The sequence below is a fragment of the Centruroides sculpturatus genome, unplaced genomic scaffold (genome assembly GCF_000671375.1).
Source record: "Centruroides sculpturatus isolate CEXI.00-Female unplaced genomic scaffold, Cexi_2.0 scaffold66, whole genome shotgun sequence".
Taxonomy (NCBI): domain Eukaryota; kingdom Metazoa; phylum Arthropoda; class Arachnida; order Scorpiones; family Buthidae; genus Centruroides; species Centruroides sculpturatus.
The window spans coordinates 670019-689028 of NW_019384408.1; the positions used below are offsets into that span (position 1 = coordinate 670019).

Below are 19010 nucleotides of genomic sequence, written 5' to 3' on the forward strand. Positions count from 1 at the left end.
AAATTTGATTTCAGAAATTAAAATTACTATAAATTTAATTCGATTAATGTAACAAAATTTTGTGAAATTTCTTAAGCATTTTATTTTATATTAGAACTAGCAGACCCCGCCACGCGTTGTTGTGGCTCAAAATGTATCTATTATAAATGTATAACACTTCCCCCGTGGGGGGGAAATTTTCAAAAAATTTCTTCTTAGTGTACATTCTGTTGACGTACCTTATTAAAACGCAATCAAAAACGCAAAAACCCGCATCTAAAATAATATAATAGAAGCCAAGTTCTTCACGGTAAGCCTTAATTCTGTCCCTCTCCCCGCGGGAGGAATATCGAAAAATCCCTTCTTAGTGTACATTCTGTTGACGTACCCTATTTAAATGCAATCAAAAACACAAAAAACCGCATCTAAAATAATATAAATAGAAGCAGAGTTCTTTACAGTAAGCCTTAATCCTAACCATCTCCCTTCAGTGGAGGGAATTTCGACACGTATATTATGTAAAAACACGTGCGTATTCGAATGCAGCGTTGTGTCAAAATCGGTAGGAACAAACGAACATTACATTTTTATTTATATAAATAGATAGATGATTCGCTTTAGTTCATTTTCACAGAAAAGAGTAATGCCTCACAGAAAAGCAAACTTAGGACGTCGTACTCGTAGCGCCATTTGTTGGACATAAAAGCCTTAACCATAGATGATATCATTTAATTTACAGTATATGAATGTTTAACGAAATAGTATACAGCCTATGTCCACCCTGAAGTTCCATTCTAAATATTGCTGAAAGAATCTTTGAAATCGGATGAGTAGTTTCGGAGATTACCTGCTGCAAACAAACTTACATACATACTTACAAACATTACCTCTTTATAAAAATATTAGTATAGATATAGAGAATTAACTTCTGAAAATAATAAGTGGCGTATCCAAGATTATGAGAATATAGATGATGCTCAAGGTAGATTCGGGGAATAAGGCACATACCCCTTGTCGTTTATCATAGAATGTTACTCAATTACCTAGAATTACTTTAGTTACCTAATCTTACCTAATTGAAGTCATGCGATATGCGTTATTATATTTATTTTAATTTTTAAAGTAACAAAACTCTGACTGCTTGGTTTAAAGGGGTGTTACAGCACCTTAAACCATTCCCCTTGAATTCTAATGTGGATTGGTAATCAATTTAGAGTTCTGATATCGTAAAAGTAGGTAACGAATTATTATATATATAAACTGAAAAATTAAAATATTTAAGCAATTATTTAATGTCATTAACAAATACATTCATTTGTAAGTTAATCATTATGAAATAATAGGAATATAAAGATATTGATAAACAAATTCTGATAGTTCTGAAATAGTTTGTTGTTTTAGCTTATTCCTTAAATTAAATCAATATTTTTATGAATGACATTTTGGCATATATAAAATATTTTAGAAGAAAGATCACTTGAAAATTAGCAAGGCTTTAATTTGAATTTAGTATATAATTATATTTTATAGACCAATTGAATTCTTTATGATCTTAATTATAAGTTTTGTAAAGTTAAAACTTTAATTTATAAAAATAAAAAACTCCCAGAGAAGTAAATTGAAATTTACTTTGTATTTAATAGCTCAATACTTTAATTGAGAGAGTGATAAATTTAGATGTTAGTTCTGATAAACTTCGAATATGAAAATAATTTCCATAAATACAGAATAGATATTCATTATAATGAAATAGTATTTTCTATAAAAAAAATTATAAATTCCGATAAATGAGCAAACCGTTGTTTTTGGAAGAGGAGCGTAGTGATGATTGTAAATATCTATTATTCTTTGTAATCAGCGTGATTTTCTAGATTGCGACATTTCAAGAAAAACTGATCTAACGTATCCTACTGATAAAGATGGCAATGCTATAATCGATAAATGTAGTCTTTGAAATATCATCATTTATGAGCATTTCAGTACGATTAATATTTCAGTTTATTATACGGGAAATTTTTTTTTTCTTGTGCATAAAAGACAGTACAACATTGTTCATTTTCGAATTTATAAAATCTGAAAAAATACGTGTAACTTATTTCTCCCTTAACATTTACTACATGAAATAATTTTGAAAAATAATAATGTTGAACTTTTCGTAGCATTTTATGAAGGCTATCTTGTTTAATTATTTGCCTTAAAATATTGCAAAAGTTATATATTGTGACATATTTCGAGCTTTTATAGAAATTTGTAAGATTATAAAATATTCCATGTTGTATATTTTATTCATATTATAAATTTTTAATGAATTCAGAAAATTCATGTGTTATTTTGTTCCAAACACTCAACAGTTCCATCTACAATACCGTAACAGAATTTATTTGTTCGGATGATTCAAATCTGGAGTGAAGTATAATTTTTATTTTATAAATCGACAAAAAACTTTGAATATAACCGCTGTTCTTAGGCGTCTTAAATAAAACAAAATAATTTTTAACTCGTTGAAAACGTCAACATAATACGATTCAGTAATCTGATTTAAATGCCAAAGAAAATAATCATAAAGTTATTCAATATTTTTATATTGTTTCTGAATTGAAATAATCTGTTCTTGAATTGTATCCTTTGGTTCTATTATTATTACAATATTTGATAATGCCAACGAAACTAGAATATGTAAAGCTAATTTGATTATGATATGTACCATTTTGAAACAATGTTCCTAAATCATTTGAAAAACTTGCATAAAATTATTAAAATTTAGAAGAAAAAACATAATTAAAATTAAATTTAAATGTTTCCAAAACATTTTTGCAAATATTCATTTTACTGTAAATTTATTATATAATTTTATCTCTTTTATAATAATAATTGTCAATATTTTTTCATATATAATAGTTTTTTTGTAATAATTATTTGGTATCAATTTTTCATTGGAAAAATATCGTAAATTCAGTGAAATATACTTGTAATTTTTTGTACAGTACTTATAATTTACTTGTATATTATATAATTTGCTGAAAAGACAGTCTCTCAACAGAACATTTAAATTCGCTGTAATTTAGTCTAATTTAGTCTTTTCCATTTAAAAAATGTAATATATATTTTGTATGGATATTATTTTTAAAAAAAATTTTGAATTGTTATTGCTATTTCTGCTATTTTCTAAAGAATTAAAATTAGTTCAAACTTTTACCACCAGAGGGATACGGAGTAACATGTAAGAAAATGAAACTGCAACCAAAGTGAAATTCCAATAACCTTAGCAATCAAATCGCCATGCGCTTGATTTATCATTAAAATTTATCAGATTAAACAAGTGAAAGCAAAATAATTCATAAATAATTCTAATTAGAAGAACACATGATTTAAATAAGAGAGGTTTTTAAATAAATATAATGACTATGCTTTAATTAGAATACTGTATATGTGAAGAAGCTGATTGAGAATAGTATGATGTTATACTGAACTTTAACAGTAAAAAGTAAACAGAATCGAATATGTTGTATGCAAGATTATTTCTTCTGAGGTACCATTTGGACACGGACACCTGTACTATAGATTCGTATGCCCATCCCTGGTATATATAATGCGCATTGTAACTGATATTCTAATTGTAAGAATTTATTAATTACGATTAAAATATCAATTATGATTCAATTGAATTGTTACTTTAAAATTTAGATTTCTTCGAATCTCCAGAAGCCCACACGAGTTAATTATTAGCAAAATTACACTCATGGATTTGTTTCTATTACTGTAACTTATATTGTTTTAAAAAAACTAGACAGATCGGAAAAATTTCAATATTCTTCCTCGTTGTATTATACAATTCAACGTAAAATGGTTGTAATTGTGTGTGTGTTTTTTTTTAATTAAAACAATTTTTAGTTAAATATTCATCTATTTTATCAATTATACATTTTCTGTCTTCTAACTTTTGAGCACACTAGTCGCTGGTTCGTGCCTGACAATGGGCTGTCATGTGGAAAACTGAATCCTATTTGGATGTTGGACACATGAAGAAAACCCGAGAAATTTCATGTGACCAACCCGTTTGTGAGGCCAAACCCGCAACCAACTATTAGTGTTCAGTGATTTTATTCACTCTGCCAGTGGTGGACGAATGCTCATTACGAAATAGACAATATTGAAGGACAGTCTCTTAAATTTGACAATGTTGAAGAGAAAAGCGAGCTCTGTAAACACTGAAAGTCCCACAGTTAAAAGTTTATTAGAGTTAGATTAAATCATTTTGCAGACTAGTATGTGTTGAAACTCATTCCACAAGGAAAATTTCTGTACGAAATTACAGTACAGGTATTATTATTAAGATATATCGTTTTCTAAATTCTTATGTTTTCGAATTAGCTAAATTCAATAGTCTCAAGAATATCGTTTCTTTTCAGTAAATGAAAATATCGTTAATTCTGAATGTTTCTAAAATGCATTCTATTATTCATATTTTCAAGGAAAAAAGAAACAGAAATAATCTTAATGTTTTGAAAAATACGTAAGATTTTTTCTTGCCCATTTCGATAATTTCTATATATTACAGCTCGGTCAAAGTGGTAGTGTACAGTACGTCCATTTGTAAGGTCCATTATATAGAATATGGTTTATTATAGTTCATTTATACATATACAAGGTAGAATATTAGATAATTGTTATAGATATTAGAGAAATTTTTAAGCTTACATGACATGAAATCACGAAGTCTTTGATTATAATTTAAATCGATAGAAGTTTTCAACTTAGGGGAATTATTTTTAAATCGTTACAAAAATTTATCCAGGGAATATAGTTTATTGAAAAAGTTTAGTGATTACTTGGCAATTTCAATAAATTTGAATTGGCTTAATATTATTACACATTTTTAATAGTCTGAATCGCTTTTTAGGATATAAATAAACATTCACTTTTAGAATTTAGAATTAAAAACCCTCATCTTACCTCTCTCATTTATTTGTGATCAAAAAGAACTTACAACATCTTTCTTTGATACGTTCTCGAAATTGAACTAACAATTATTTTTTGTTAATTTATGTTTAGTATCTGTTTAAAACAGGTTATACATATATATATATATATACACACACAATATTTAATTTTAAGAAAACTGAACTTAAAATATTGACTATTAAGTTAGAACATCAATTTGATTTGAAAAATATCGATAAATTCATCTGTATCATCACTAATTAAGTAATAATTTTAATTAAACGCTATTAACATAAAAAGTCTCTTTTCAAATGTAACTTTAAACTATATTGATTTTAAATTCTTAGATATCGAATTTCAATTCGTATTCATTTAAAAATCTAAAGTCGTGAAAAGTTTGAAAACTTATTTTTAAAAGTTTAATATTATTTGTTCTGTATTTACACAAATATAATAATAGAAAATATAAACAACTTATTGTATTTAGTATGCTTTATTAAACCATAAAAGAGGCGAATTCAGAAGATCGCCATTCATGCATACCAATAAATAAAATGTTTATTTTGAGTAAGAACTATCTCTAACAAAATATGGAGTTATTAATATGAAAGACTAACCTAAAATCTGTAAATTTTCTAATTTGATTCAATCGTAATTTTTCCTATGGACAAAAAGGACAATTGCCTGAGACACCAAACCAATCTTTTATAAGAAAATATTTCCCTTAAAAAATTCCTTCGAAGAAAAATGTCTGAGTCGACACTGTACATGAAGCCCCCTAATTCAAATTTACCTGAACCCTACGAAGCTATAACGTGGACAAATGTTGTATATACAATAGAGCCTCGATTATCTGACCCCCGATTAACCGACCGTCCTAGTGGGCAAATTTCAAATGTCCGCTAGTGATGTGGCGCTACAATATTTGGCTGTCTTGGCTACTTTAATATTATTTTTACGTGTTTTAGCTGGCAACGCTCATTCGACCATGAAAGGGAGCCAGTATTTAAAGGAGGCTTAATTTTCTAATTTTTAACGATATAATAGCGACGATTATTATTTTAAAAAATTTTTGTTAGGCATAACATCGATGAAAATTCTACGCGAAGTAGGTTAATAGCGATATACTAATATACTAATTACATGGGATATAATAATATACTACACTAATAATGGATTTTTTCATACTTTTCGGTTATACGACTTTTCAATTATCCGACCAACCCCAGTCCCCAATTGGGTCGGATAATCGAGGCTCTACTGTATTGAAAAAAACATCTGCTCATTATTTAACTGTTTCGATGTTTATCTACTGATATTCATTTTTTCTTTCCAAATTTTCCTTTTAGAAGTAATTTTATCAGATGAGGATTGCAAAATATCATAAGTATGGACTTGGATATTACTATTCTGCGTGAGCACTTCGAATTATGTCTGCAGGATAACACATTCATCTTGTCGATGAATATTAAATTCTTAATTTGTTTAAGAGCTTGTCTTTTTTTACCAGAATATGTATATTTTTTATATTCATCGTAGATTCTGCCGAACCTACCATGGAGCGATCGGATGGAATAAGGCATATTCGCGTCAAGTCACTCCTGAGAGTTTCTGATTTGATCTGAACTCGAACCTGAGTCTCCGAGCAGCAAGTTGATCTCTCTTGATTTTAGACAGGGATATTCTAAATACAAAAAATTATAGTTTTAATTTTTAGTTATATATACAGGATGAGCAAAAAGTCAGTAAAAACTAAACGTTCATTTAAAAAAAAATGCAACAATTATTGGAATGAAATGCGGTTTACGTGGAAGTATTGTCAGCATGGGTATTTTGTCGACAGGAAAATTAATTCCAATAATCATCGATAGGTGGCGTTGCAAACAAAAAGTCAACGAATAGAAGTGCAAATGACAATGAAAATGACTTTCAATGTGATTTCTGATTGTAGGAACATTTAAATTCCCGAGTGTTTCGATCAGGTCCTTCCACATTGTTGGAATAGAAAAATGTATTCGCCGCGAGATAATATCCACCCTGTCATGCTGAACTCTGCGGGTGCGGGCGTTGTTACTCGGCTAAATTGTGTGTTTTATCCTGTAGTGGAGCCCAAGTCAAACACTTGTCTAATAAACAGAATAAAAGCATTTTCATTGTCGTTTGTATTTCTTTGTAAGTCAACGCCACCTTTCGGCGATTTTTGAAACTAAGAAAATAAAGTGAAAATGATCACTAATCATATTCAGTTTATGCGTATATTACATGGTATTCACATCATCACTTTAGTATATTTATTCTGAATTCTAGAATGTAATTGAAAAATCTAAAAATATCAATGTCGTTCTTAGTTTACAGGAATACAAGGAAGTCCAATTTATTATTATACGGTATTTAATTAGTTGTTACAATTGATTAAATATTTTAATATTTGACATGTGCTTATGAAATAAAATACACATATCAATATTTTCCGACAAAATAATGCTAGGACTAAACGTTTAATGTTAATTAATGTTAACTTCTTTTTAAAATCTTGTTACAGTACAGTACATGTTTATATCGGTAGTTCTCAAACTGTGAGAGTAAACTCAAAAACGTGGAATTATTGAAATTTTAGTGAATATTAAACTAGTAATTTATCAATTTCTCAATGCATCGGTGTTTTTCATCCTAGTAACATATAAATATTCATACATTTACGTGGAATACATAAATATTTTATAAGATGCCGATACCATTGTGTAAAATATTTCACTTTACATTTAAAAGGGAGAAATCTACCATAATAAATATGTTGGAAGATTTATCCAGAGCACAAGATAATAGTTTCTTTCATGTTGCAATCATCAATTAAAGAGGACTTGTAGAACCGCATATACTGTAATCACTAAGCAACACAATGCTAAAAGAAAAAAAGAAAATATTTATATTTTAGATAATACCGTTTAGATTACAGTATTTATCTAAATCTAAGGATCTATTAGCTGGGCTAGATTCCTCTGAGTTTTCTTGCGTAATTTGCGTTGAGATATTGTTTTGCCGAGTCTTCAAATTGTCTCATAATTGACAAAACTGAGGCTAGCGATATAATCCATGTTTAGTGATCGCTAGCAGTCTGTCCTCTAAGAATGTGTGTAGGATCTATTTTGATAATTTGGGTTTGTCTCTTCTATGAATATGTTGTAACTAAATTGTGCCCGTGTTGTAGTATTCTTTAAATTAATCAGAATTATTTTGAATTTGTTGGCTTTAAATTTTTGGTTGAAAAGTCGATTGATTATAATGAGGACTATATTTATGACTTTCATTATTTTCATCTCCTTTACGCTAAATTATATCATTGTTTGAAGAAGTTTATTTGATCCAAAACTATTTCCAATGCATATTTTGCTTTGAACTGATTTCTTCTCTTTAAAAGGCATGATTTAGTTTCTTTAGTTGATAATTCTATTTAACATTTTCATTTTTTCTGTAAGATATAGAAGAGTATTTCAGTCCTTGTTGTTACCACAAGTACTTGAAGTATCGTAACTTGTAAAGACAGTTATTATCTTGTCGCATAATACTTTCGTTTATTGCTAATTTCTATTGTCTGGCTACAGTAACAGTGGCCATACTACGCTGAAAATACCGGTTCTCGTCTGTTTTACTTTAACATTAGTGTCATTCCCAATATTGAAAAAATAGTCATGATAAGACTGTAGTTACTTGGAACAGAAGTTTTAGACTGCTTCTAGTTTTCATTTATTTTTCATATAAATTATATATTGTTAATATTGTTTAGGTTTCACATAGTCAAAATTTTAGAATTTTTTTCTGTGTATTTGATAAAGAATTTTCTGTATAATTAACGAATGCCGTGGACATTTTATCTGCTAAATTTTCATTCATTGCCTTTTTCATTCATTATTTTTAGTGTGAAAAACTTTTGTGCAGCATTTTTTTCTGAAGATTCTAGTCTGTTTTTCTTCAGTTTTAATAATATAATAATTCTTTACAAATATTATTTTAAAAAATAAGACAAATATTTTGTAATTATAATGAGAATTATTCCCTAAATAAGTCTCACAATCTTTATGGTTTTTGAAAATTTATAAAAAAAAAATTTATATGTATCGTTTTATTTCTATACATTACTCACGAAATTTACAAATTTTTAATTTAAACATTGTATTAGTATATTTAAACAGTTCGATATTAATCTGACCTTCACTAGTTCTTATTCAGAAATGTTTTGCATAAGACTAGTTTTTTTCAGAAGTAACCAGAAATTTCAAAAGCATTTTGACCACACTTGCTTATTACTTTCACTCACTAGCCTCAATATTTGAAAGTTTTTGGACTTAATTTTTAACCTGGTCTTTTTGTAATTAGAAATAAAGGACGCATTACCTGGTAAAGCTGCTTGTAGTCGCTTTAACCGATTTATGCTTTCGAAGGAAACAGTTTGTAAACGTTATTTTTATATCGAATGTTCGAATGTTCAGTCAAAAATGTCGCAGAATTGTAGCTGATGTTATAAAAATTATGAAATCGATGGTAGCCGATGATCTACGTATTTCTGTTTAAGAAATTTTACAATACGTTATCGTTCAGGCAGCATCTTGAATTTTGTCTTCGGTGCTTTCACTTCTCTACACTACCGCGTCCAAAATTATTCCAAATATCTATTTTTTTTTTTTTTCGCGTTTCTACTTCAGTAATGGCTCTTTTTCTTTTGTATTACTTTTGTTTTAGTTGATATGTAGTTTTTAGATTTTTTTTTATAATTTCGGAAATTTCTTTATACTATTTCTCACAATATTGTCTATTGTTTTCTTTGGTGCCAGTTCTTCATTCTTATTCTATCAAAAGCAGTGGCGTAGCGTGGGTGTCAGCCGCCCGGGGCGGAGAAAAATTTCGCCCCCCCCCCTTATTTAGGTATCTCAATTTAAAAGACTAAAATTCAGTTTCGTCACAGAATAAGCAATGAAAAATTCCGTGCTAGTGTTGCCACCTTTTTAAAATCGCCGACCCTGACGGCAGGTGATGTTTGTTCGAATAGAAGTTCCTGACGCATGCGTATGTCATTTTGCAATGCGAAGAATAATGTGCAGTGTATGCTGGTTTTAAATCAGTTACAGTTAGCGACTAGGGAGACTTGGTTAGGATTAACGCAAGTGACCTAGCTGTATTGGATGTGGTAGGTGTGTACGAATAAATCGTACAAGCAAAAAGAAAATGGTCAACAGGTTGCGCACGATATCCCGGACTATCCGGATGGATGGTAACACTATTCAGTGCTCATTTCAATCGGTCCGAGTCGTAGGTGGATAAAATATGAAATAAAATGGTTCAAATTCTTACAAGATATTATTATTATTATTTATTGCGAAATTTTGCCGCCCCCTAAAAAGTGCCACCCGGGCCGCCCCTGCCACCCCCACTACGCTACGCTACTGATCAAAAGTTAACGTTTTTAAGATTTTGCAAATAGTATTTACTAATAAGGATATCTTTTATTAACTTTATTCTTTGCTGAAAAAGTCAGCTAACACTAAAAGTTAATTTTGCAATATTTTTTCTGATTTGGTTAATTTTCTATAGCTTTGTTGTTCTGCTTCATTTTGAGATTATAATTATTGAATTTAAAATTCAAAGAAAATAATAATAATAATAATAATAGAGATATAACCAGAAATTTTTGAGGTTGTAGAAATTTCAGCATCGCTGATGGCTTGCGGGGACAGCATAAGTACTACGTAGGCTACTATATCACTACAGAGGTGGCCCTAGGGCGGTGCGAACGGTGCGACCGCACCAGGCGCCGTCATAAGGGGGGGGGCGAAAATGTAACAATAGATCGTCTGCGCAAAAAATAAAACCCAATCACCTTATTACTATTTAACCCTACCCGCCAAAATAAATTTTATACAATAGTGAGCTAGGTTGTGCGCATTTCAAAGGTATACACACATAGCGTGAAATTCGCACTTAACGTTGTAGACTGTTAACCTCTTCAAAGAAATATTGTTTCTTTTTACTGTTATTGTTTCTCATCCATACTACTATTCTAATCTTTCGGAGGTCTGAATTACTAATAATGTAAAAAATGTGTTATCTTTAGTCTCTATGTACAATTTAGTCTCTATAGGGGGCGCCACAATGAGATCTTGCACCACCTGAAAACCTTGTTAGGGCCTCCCCTAGATCACTAGCAACACATTATTGTGAAAAAAGCTGCCATATCGATGTTGCAGTTTCTTGCATGCCACATGCAAACCACAGATGCACGTGACAATGCTCAATAAAAGAGATAAAAGCTGAACAAGTATTAGATTTTATTTCTGTACCTCGTGACTGTTCGTGGAGTCTAGTATATTTGAGTGATATATCTGTTTTGTTTCATCCAGTTGTCAACTGCTTGTTTTTTTACGCTGCTTACCTTTAAATTGGTTTGAAGCAGCAGTGGGAGCCGGTGGTGAAAGGCGGAAAGACATTAATATTGGGAACATCGCCGCGTGTGGCTACATCCCTGATGATACTAATAATAATCAGTGGGCCAACTATAAATTTTTTAATACTTACAACAAAACGGCAAAATTTATCTTTGATATAAGCTGTTTAATCGATTATCGATTTATGATTTCATTCTAAAGTAGTTTGTGAAAGTGTATTTGTAACTTTATGGTTATTATATACTGCATATTAACATGATTCAATTTCTGATGATTTTGTCATTATTAGTGACAGACTAACAATAATTATGAGTGTTTTTTCTAATTCGAATTTTTTCATTTAGTTAATTTGGAATGATAAATGATATTGTTTTCGTTATTACATTCTAATTTTAAGTGTCTCCAATAGTCTTTTAGTTTACAATGTACTGTACAGTACATGTTGATATTCTTTTTGGAGATTTCATTTTATCAAAGCCATTATTCTATTTTTTAAATGCTATTTAGCAAGCAAAAACTATATCGACAATAAAAAACTAATAAAAATAAAATATCGAATTGTAATATACTTCACGAATCTGTCAGTTTAATTTCTCCAAAATTTGAATTGTTTATATGAAAATTTACTAATACTTCTCTACCTCTTCTGTTAAATGTCTTCGCTGTTTCTAAAAAATTGTCAGTTGAATTATTTCCATAATTAAATTAATAAAAATTAAAATAGACAGAACGGAACGCATAATACTGATCAAGATGTCAATTTTCATCCATTCTGGTCGATTATTCCGATCAGACCAATCAATAGTGTGCAAAATTTGAAGTTTACTGTATAGCCTTTACGTGCTATAAATTGGATCTGATCTCTCGAGATCCAATCCAATTTATAACTAGTGCCCACCAGTGACCGAGTGGATAAAACCATTGAACATCGCTAGTTGGGCGCAGGTTTTCGCATGACCAGCGTGTATCTGACACCTAAATAGGGCTACACAGTTTCCCATAGAAAGTCCTTCCGAAAGATACTCCCTTGGCATATTGCCTACGTGTTCCGTAACTGTCGTATCTCATCAAACCAAACCAACTTGTTACTGAGTTTTGATGAAGTGTTTCATAATTTAGTAAAGATTTTTTAAATTTGTTTTACCGATTTCACAATATGTGAATTCTGGACAAGTTATTTTAAAAGTTTGACTTTTAAAAAGAGATAGTAATTAAAGAATTATTTTTATATAAATTTAAAAGCAACATATTTCCGGACACACATTTTTGTTTTTATTTTTTTGCATACGATCAAAAATGAACTACAACTTGTTTTATAGAATTCGAGAAAACTGGTTTTCTTATATAGATTGCGAGCTGCTTATTAAATGTATTTGTCGAAATTAATTAAAACTATATTTTAATTACAAAATATATTTTATAAAAATATTTTTCTGGCGACTCATTTTTTTAATATTTATTACCATTTAACGTCCTTTAGTGAGTATAATTTCTATGCATAAAGTATTACTAGTCGTCCTTGATGACTGTTGTCACGATGTAGTTTATCACATTCTGTATGAAAATCTGGCTTGTTTGAGCAATGTAAATGTTGTAATCTTTTTAAAAAATGTTTTACAGAAATCACAATTTTTCTTTAATTAAAATCCATTTTAACATAGCCCAATCGAAATATTCTACAATTCCAATGGAAGAAACGTTTTTTAAATAGGTTTTTGATTGGAAAAATAATCAGAAACTCTTCCAATTGTTAGACTTTTTAATACTCGATAGTAACTTTCAGCATGACTGAAAGTTAGCATAAATAGAAACTTTCAGCATATACATCTTATACAAAAATTGAACATGGATGCATATTTTTGAGATAATTTTAATTGAAAACAATTACTTATTATGTGAAATCTATTCTCATAATTGTTATCAGTCCATGGTTTAATTAATATCACAGATTTCTACAATAATTTTCAGATTTAAAAAAAAATAGCCGCGAGCCAGCAAATTACAAACTTTTACAAACTTGTAAATTAGACTATTTATGTTGAAAAAAATGAATTTGATTGCCATTATAAATTCTTTATTATTTGGCTGATTTTATTTAAACCAGCCAAATAATAAAGAAAAATAACGAATGTCATCATTACTGTAATTACATTGTTGCAATTTTTTTTATCAACTACAATATGCTTCATCGGCGAATAACGCTGTGGCGGCCATGTTTTGGTCCATTATTCTTAGACGACCTAAAATCGATTGTTGCTTTGAACGTGTAATTTTGAAAAATATTCGGGGTTATTTGTCCTTTATATGAAAGATAATTGGCTAACAGATGGGAGATGTAGTTGATCAGGATCGATTGGAGACTTGAGGGGTGGAGACCAATAAGATACATCCGGTGCCTACCTCTTGAAATTCGCGTGGGTGCCACAATATGCTCAAACTTCAAAGTTTTGAACGATTACTTATTTTAATAGTCAACAAAACATTACTTCTATCATGAAAAAATATCATTCGTATTTTTTAAATCGTCATTGTTAAAATTAGGTACTAAATTATCATCATCTCTTATTTGAAAAAGCATAAAATTCAAGATTAGAGTTATTTTGGAATTGATCGCTTAATTAATTCACCAGAAATCAAAATTTGGCATAGATTCTGCTATAATATAATTGTAAAAAATTGTCATGGAGCTATAGAATTTTAATCATATAGGAAAGATGGTTTCTGAGAAATTTTAGGGTTTCCTTTTTGTGTCGTTTGTTTACTATATGCAACATAATGATTTGAATATACATGATACTTTGTTTCAAATTTTTTTCTTTCCTAATCTGCCAAAGAAGAAAAAATCATTTTGAGAAATGTAAGAATAAATGAATAATGGGGAATGATATATTGCATAAAACTCCATTTCATTACTCAATATCATGAAACTTTTCTCACTTTTATTTTAATAATTTTGGTAGAATCATATGATCATAATCTAATGAAGTAACCAGAATTTGATAAATGCTAATCCAGGAATGTTTTTCAGCAGGTTTCACCAATCTCATTTATTGTTAAAGTGGGTAAGATAGGCAAAATTAATCAGTTCATTAATTTTAAATTAACTTCATTGGCTATTTTTACTTGCATATAATTATACATCAAAAACTGTTAACTGAAATATTTTTTAAGAAAAAGTTAAAAATATTTCAGTTAAATTTTGTTTCTGTGAAACAGATTGTTTTTGTTTTTTTTTAGGATTGTAAAATAAATAAATAAATAATAAAATGATTATTATTTAGATCTTGATATGAAATTATTATTACTTCAAATTAGATTGTTGTAGATGCTAGCTATTTTCTCAGGAAATAATTCTCTTAGAATTGGTGCAAGTAATTTTTAAGAGAATAAGATCTGCATCAACTCTATTGTAAAATGTAGTTTGCATTTGAAATTGTTCTCAGATAGTTCTTGAGTTATTCAAGAAAAATAGGATTGAAATTGTTAAGATAAGATATTTTTCATGCTATACTGCTGACCTCATTTTTTTACCAATTACAGATGAGCCTTATGTGTAGTAGGATGGCTAGCAAGATGGAGAATGACATATTAATTTGCACTGCTCATGAAAAATCGTGAGAATCTATACTGGGTTCAAAGATTTGTTGTGGCAGAAAGGGAATAATATATAATACTTTAAGATGACTCATAAATAATGAATGAATTTGCTGTTTATAATACTATAATACAAAATTAAAACTTATAATATCTTCAGGCAACTCAGCTTATTCTTTACCTAGTATACAGATTTGAATTTAAGAGCTGTTATAGCCATATATAAGAAATGAGATTTGCCATCAATACTAACAGTTTTGATGGCAAAATCATATAATGTTTGAAACAATTACACTTAGTTTATTGATAACACCGGTTATAAATTTTAAAATTTGTTTTAAATTTGATAGTTTTTAATTTGTAGTTTTAAGACTTTCACTGTGTGTACTTTTAATAATTATAAATTGTAATACTGTATTGTTATATTATGTTATCAGACAAGGGTTTTTTCATTATCTTATTAAAATTTCCTGATTAACTCAATTTTCAAAATTGAAAAAAAAAAAAACCACCATATTCACATATTTATAACAATTATTTATAACTTACATTTACTTTTCTAGAAAATAAATATCTCATCAAAAATACATAAATTGCCAAAGGAAACATATATTTAATATATGAACAATATATATACAAAGGAAATATATATTTAAAGACATTTTTTACCTTTTCATTATATATTTAATTTATGTGAAAATTAATTATTAATATAAAAAATTATTACCAGTAAAGTTTTTTATGAGCATTTTAAGGATGCTGAGAATTTAGAATGTTTTATATATTAGTTATACAACTTATTTTACACAGTAAATAATTAACTTTTGTAGCAATAAAATTTTATTGCTATAATTGTTTATCTTTTACACACTGCAGACATTGCTGTTCTTGAGAATTAATATAAAAGTTTTAAATTATGTATTAGTTATTCATTTAATCATTTTTAAATGTCTTCTTTTTCAAAACCCGTGATTTTTTTATTTTCGAAATTTTATAACAAGTAATTCATTTTTCTAGGAAACAATAATGTGCTGAAAATTCTTGCAAAGATAATGCTACTAAATTTTTATTTATAAAATTAATATAGGCTATTAGATTTTCCTGATCATTGATTTGACTTTTAAAATGTGAAGTCATTTTTAATATTGTAAGTTATTTATAAATAAATTATCTGATTACATATGATTTTATTAAAAAAAAAATAATCACATATAACCATTTTCTTCTATAAATCTAATTAATAATTAAGTCTGAATAGCTGTTATTTATTCAATAAATAACAGCTATTCAGACTGTCTATTTTGTGTTGTTTTGCATTTTGATTAGTTTGTATTAGAAGTCGATCAGTATATTTGTCTAAAGCAAATTTTCAAATATGCAATGAACAATTTTTAATGGGGAAAAAAGTTGACAGTAAAATCTGTTTGCTTTTTACATTTCAGCTGATTTCTGCATTTTTATAAATTTTCAAATCTTTCTGAACAAGTAGCTGAATGTTTCCAAAATTTTGAACTTACCTTAAAAAATACCCATAGTAAAGTCAAAATTTGGAAACTAGTTATTTTTCAAGATAATTCTGAAAAGTAACAAAATACTGTATAGAAGAAGTGCCAGTTAATTTGTAAAATAAAAATTTCTCTTTCTGATTTATTTTAGTTTAAATGTTACTCAGCTGTTGTATAAAGTGCATTTTTTCAAAAATTATAATATATTTATTTGGAATTGATATATAATTTTTGAAAAAGTATACTATTTAGTATACAAAAGTAGTTATTAACTTGACATTTCATATTCAAACTATCAACTCTTACCACAATCTATACATTTCAGAATAAACCAATTTATAATATTAATTGTTAATGCAGTATATATGTTGCAATAATCATTATTTACAATAAACAACTTGTCATAATTATCATTGAAAGAAACATGATTATAATATTAATATTCAAATATTACTACCAAATTTCAATTATTCATTATTCATAGGTAAGCAACCTTTATGAAGTGGCTATCCATGATGATATTTTTACAATTTGCACGATATTTATCATGCAGAATTAATGCATTATACTTTTAGACCAATAATCCAATTTATTATAAGTTTTAATGAAATGCTTTGTTCTGTGCACAAAATAGAAAATTGAATAATAACTGTTTTTACTAAAAAACAAAAAAAAAGATTAAACTTGTATTAGATACTGTAGTTTCTTTTTTCTATAGTTTCATTATTCCTACTTCATAATCTAGTCCAACTGGATGAAATTTTTAAAAATTAAAAATAATTGTTAACTTGTAGATTTTGAATATGAGGATAAAAACAATTATTAAATGGTAACTTAGAACAACTTTTCATAAATATTAATATTATCTAACATTTCTAATCAAAGTAATCTGTTAAATGATCTCGAAACAGTGAAAATATACATTTTACATTATTTTAAAAAATTTAAATATTATCAGTTTGAATAAAAAGTTGTGGAAGTTTTGTGCAGTAATGCTAACAGAAAATCTAACAGCTGGCCAAAATAAATCATAAAATTATATCTATATTATATTTTATAATGAAAAGAATTGTATGATTTATCACAAATTATTTATCATAAATAAAACTGTATATAACAATAAGCATTATAAAATATTTAAGTAAAAATTCAATTTTTTAATCTAAATCATTTTATAATCAGTATGAGTTTATAGTGAAATGAATTAAATAACACATGAAAGTCAATGCTGCTGAATTAAAGGAATATACAGTATGTGAATAATAATATAAGATTGCTATATTAATTCTTTATTTGAAATTGGAATTTAATATTTCCTATAATTATTGCTTTGAAAGTCATTTTTTTTAAGTCTGCTTAATTTGTAGTTTTTTAACTTCATAATAATATATTTGCATTGTATTCTGAGGATTAATTTTGATTTTTAGCACAGTATTTCTTGGAAACAAGCCTCCTCATAATAAAAATCTGTAACAAGTTTTTTGTTAATTGTTTACAATGAATAAAATCTGAATAACTGGTTTTATATATTAAATTTGAATTTTAATCATGATTATTTTAGAATAAAATTTACTGTCAGCAATCATAATTTTTTTATATTTTTAATCTATTAAATAATACTAAAATATTTATATTTTAGTAAATAATCTTATCCAGTTAGAGATATGAAAGACTCTTTTTTAAAAAGAATTAAATAAATTGAAACTATAAAGTTTATATATTTTGTTGTATCCACTATTAAATTGATAGTATAAAATGTAGATTTGATTATGATTAAAATTTATTAAACAGATGTGTGTTTAAATTTAAGTTTCAATTTTAAATATCATTTGGTCAAATTTTAAATGCTAAATGAATTTATTACTATTGTTTTACTTCTGTTGATATTCAAATTTTATGTATATTAATCTAATAATATAGGACCATTTTGGATATAGTAAAATTATTTTACAGAATATTGTTTTGGAGTAAATAGATAAATAGATTAAAAACACAAAAAAAAAATCAATTGTAAAAATCATTGTATGGATTGCTTAAATTTCTTTAAAAGACATTTTCTCAGATTTGGAGATATGTGACAGTTAAGGTATACAAATTGTCCTCTACACTATATTAAAAAATACAATCCAGATTGGGTATTATATTCACTTTTCAGTTACCACAATTTATAAATTCTAATTACTACAGGAAAGCAAAATTAGATGAAGAATAAGAGCAAAAGAATTCTAATGTTAAACTGATAATGTAACATCTTTTTACATAGAATTTTTTTATACAGAGATGAAAAGCTAATGAAGAAAATTTTTTCATAATCTCCTCTTCCTCCAATGGAGATACTTTTGTTTCTTCATTTCATGTGAATAGTGTTTGAGTCTCAGCTATTTTTCTGTTCTCAAGACCATAAACATTTTTGAATTCCTGGGATTATACAATTTCATTCACTTTATTGCTGTTTTAATATATTTATGCAATGAATTAAATATAGGTTGTTAAATTAAAATAAAATATTTTATTATATATTTATTATAACAAATTTTATTTTGAAGATACTGCA

The 19010-nt window shown here is 27.6% G+C and overlaps 1 protein-coding gene across 4 annotated transcripts in view; it reads left to right on the forward strand.

Annotated features, from left to right (window-relative positions):
- LOC111618952 (probable nuclear hormone receptor HR3) overlaps window positions 1-19010 on the forward strand; it is a 148766-nt gene that overhangs the window by 23934 nt on the left and 105822 nt on the right. The window lies entirely within an intron of this gene.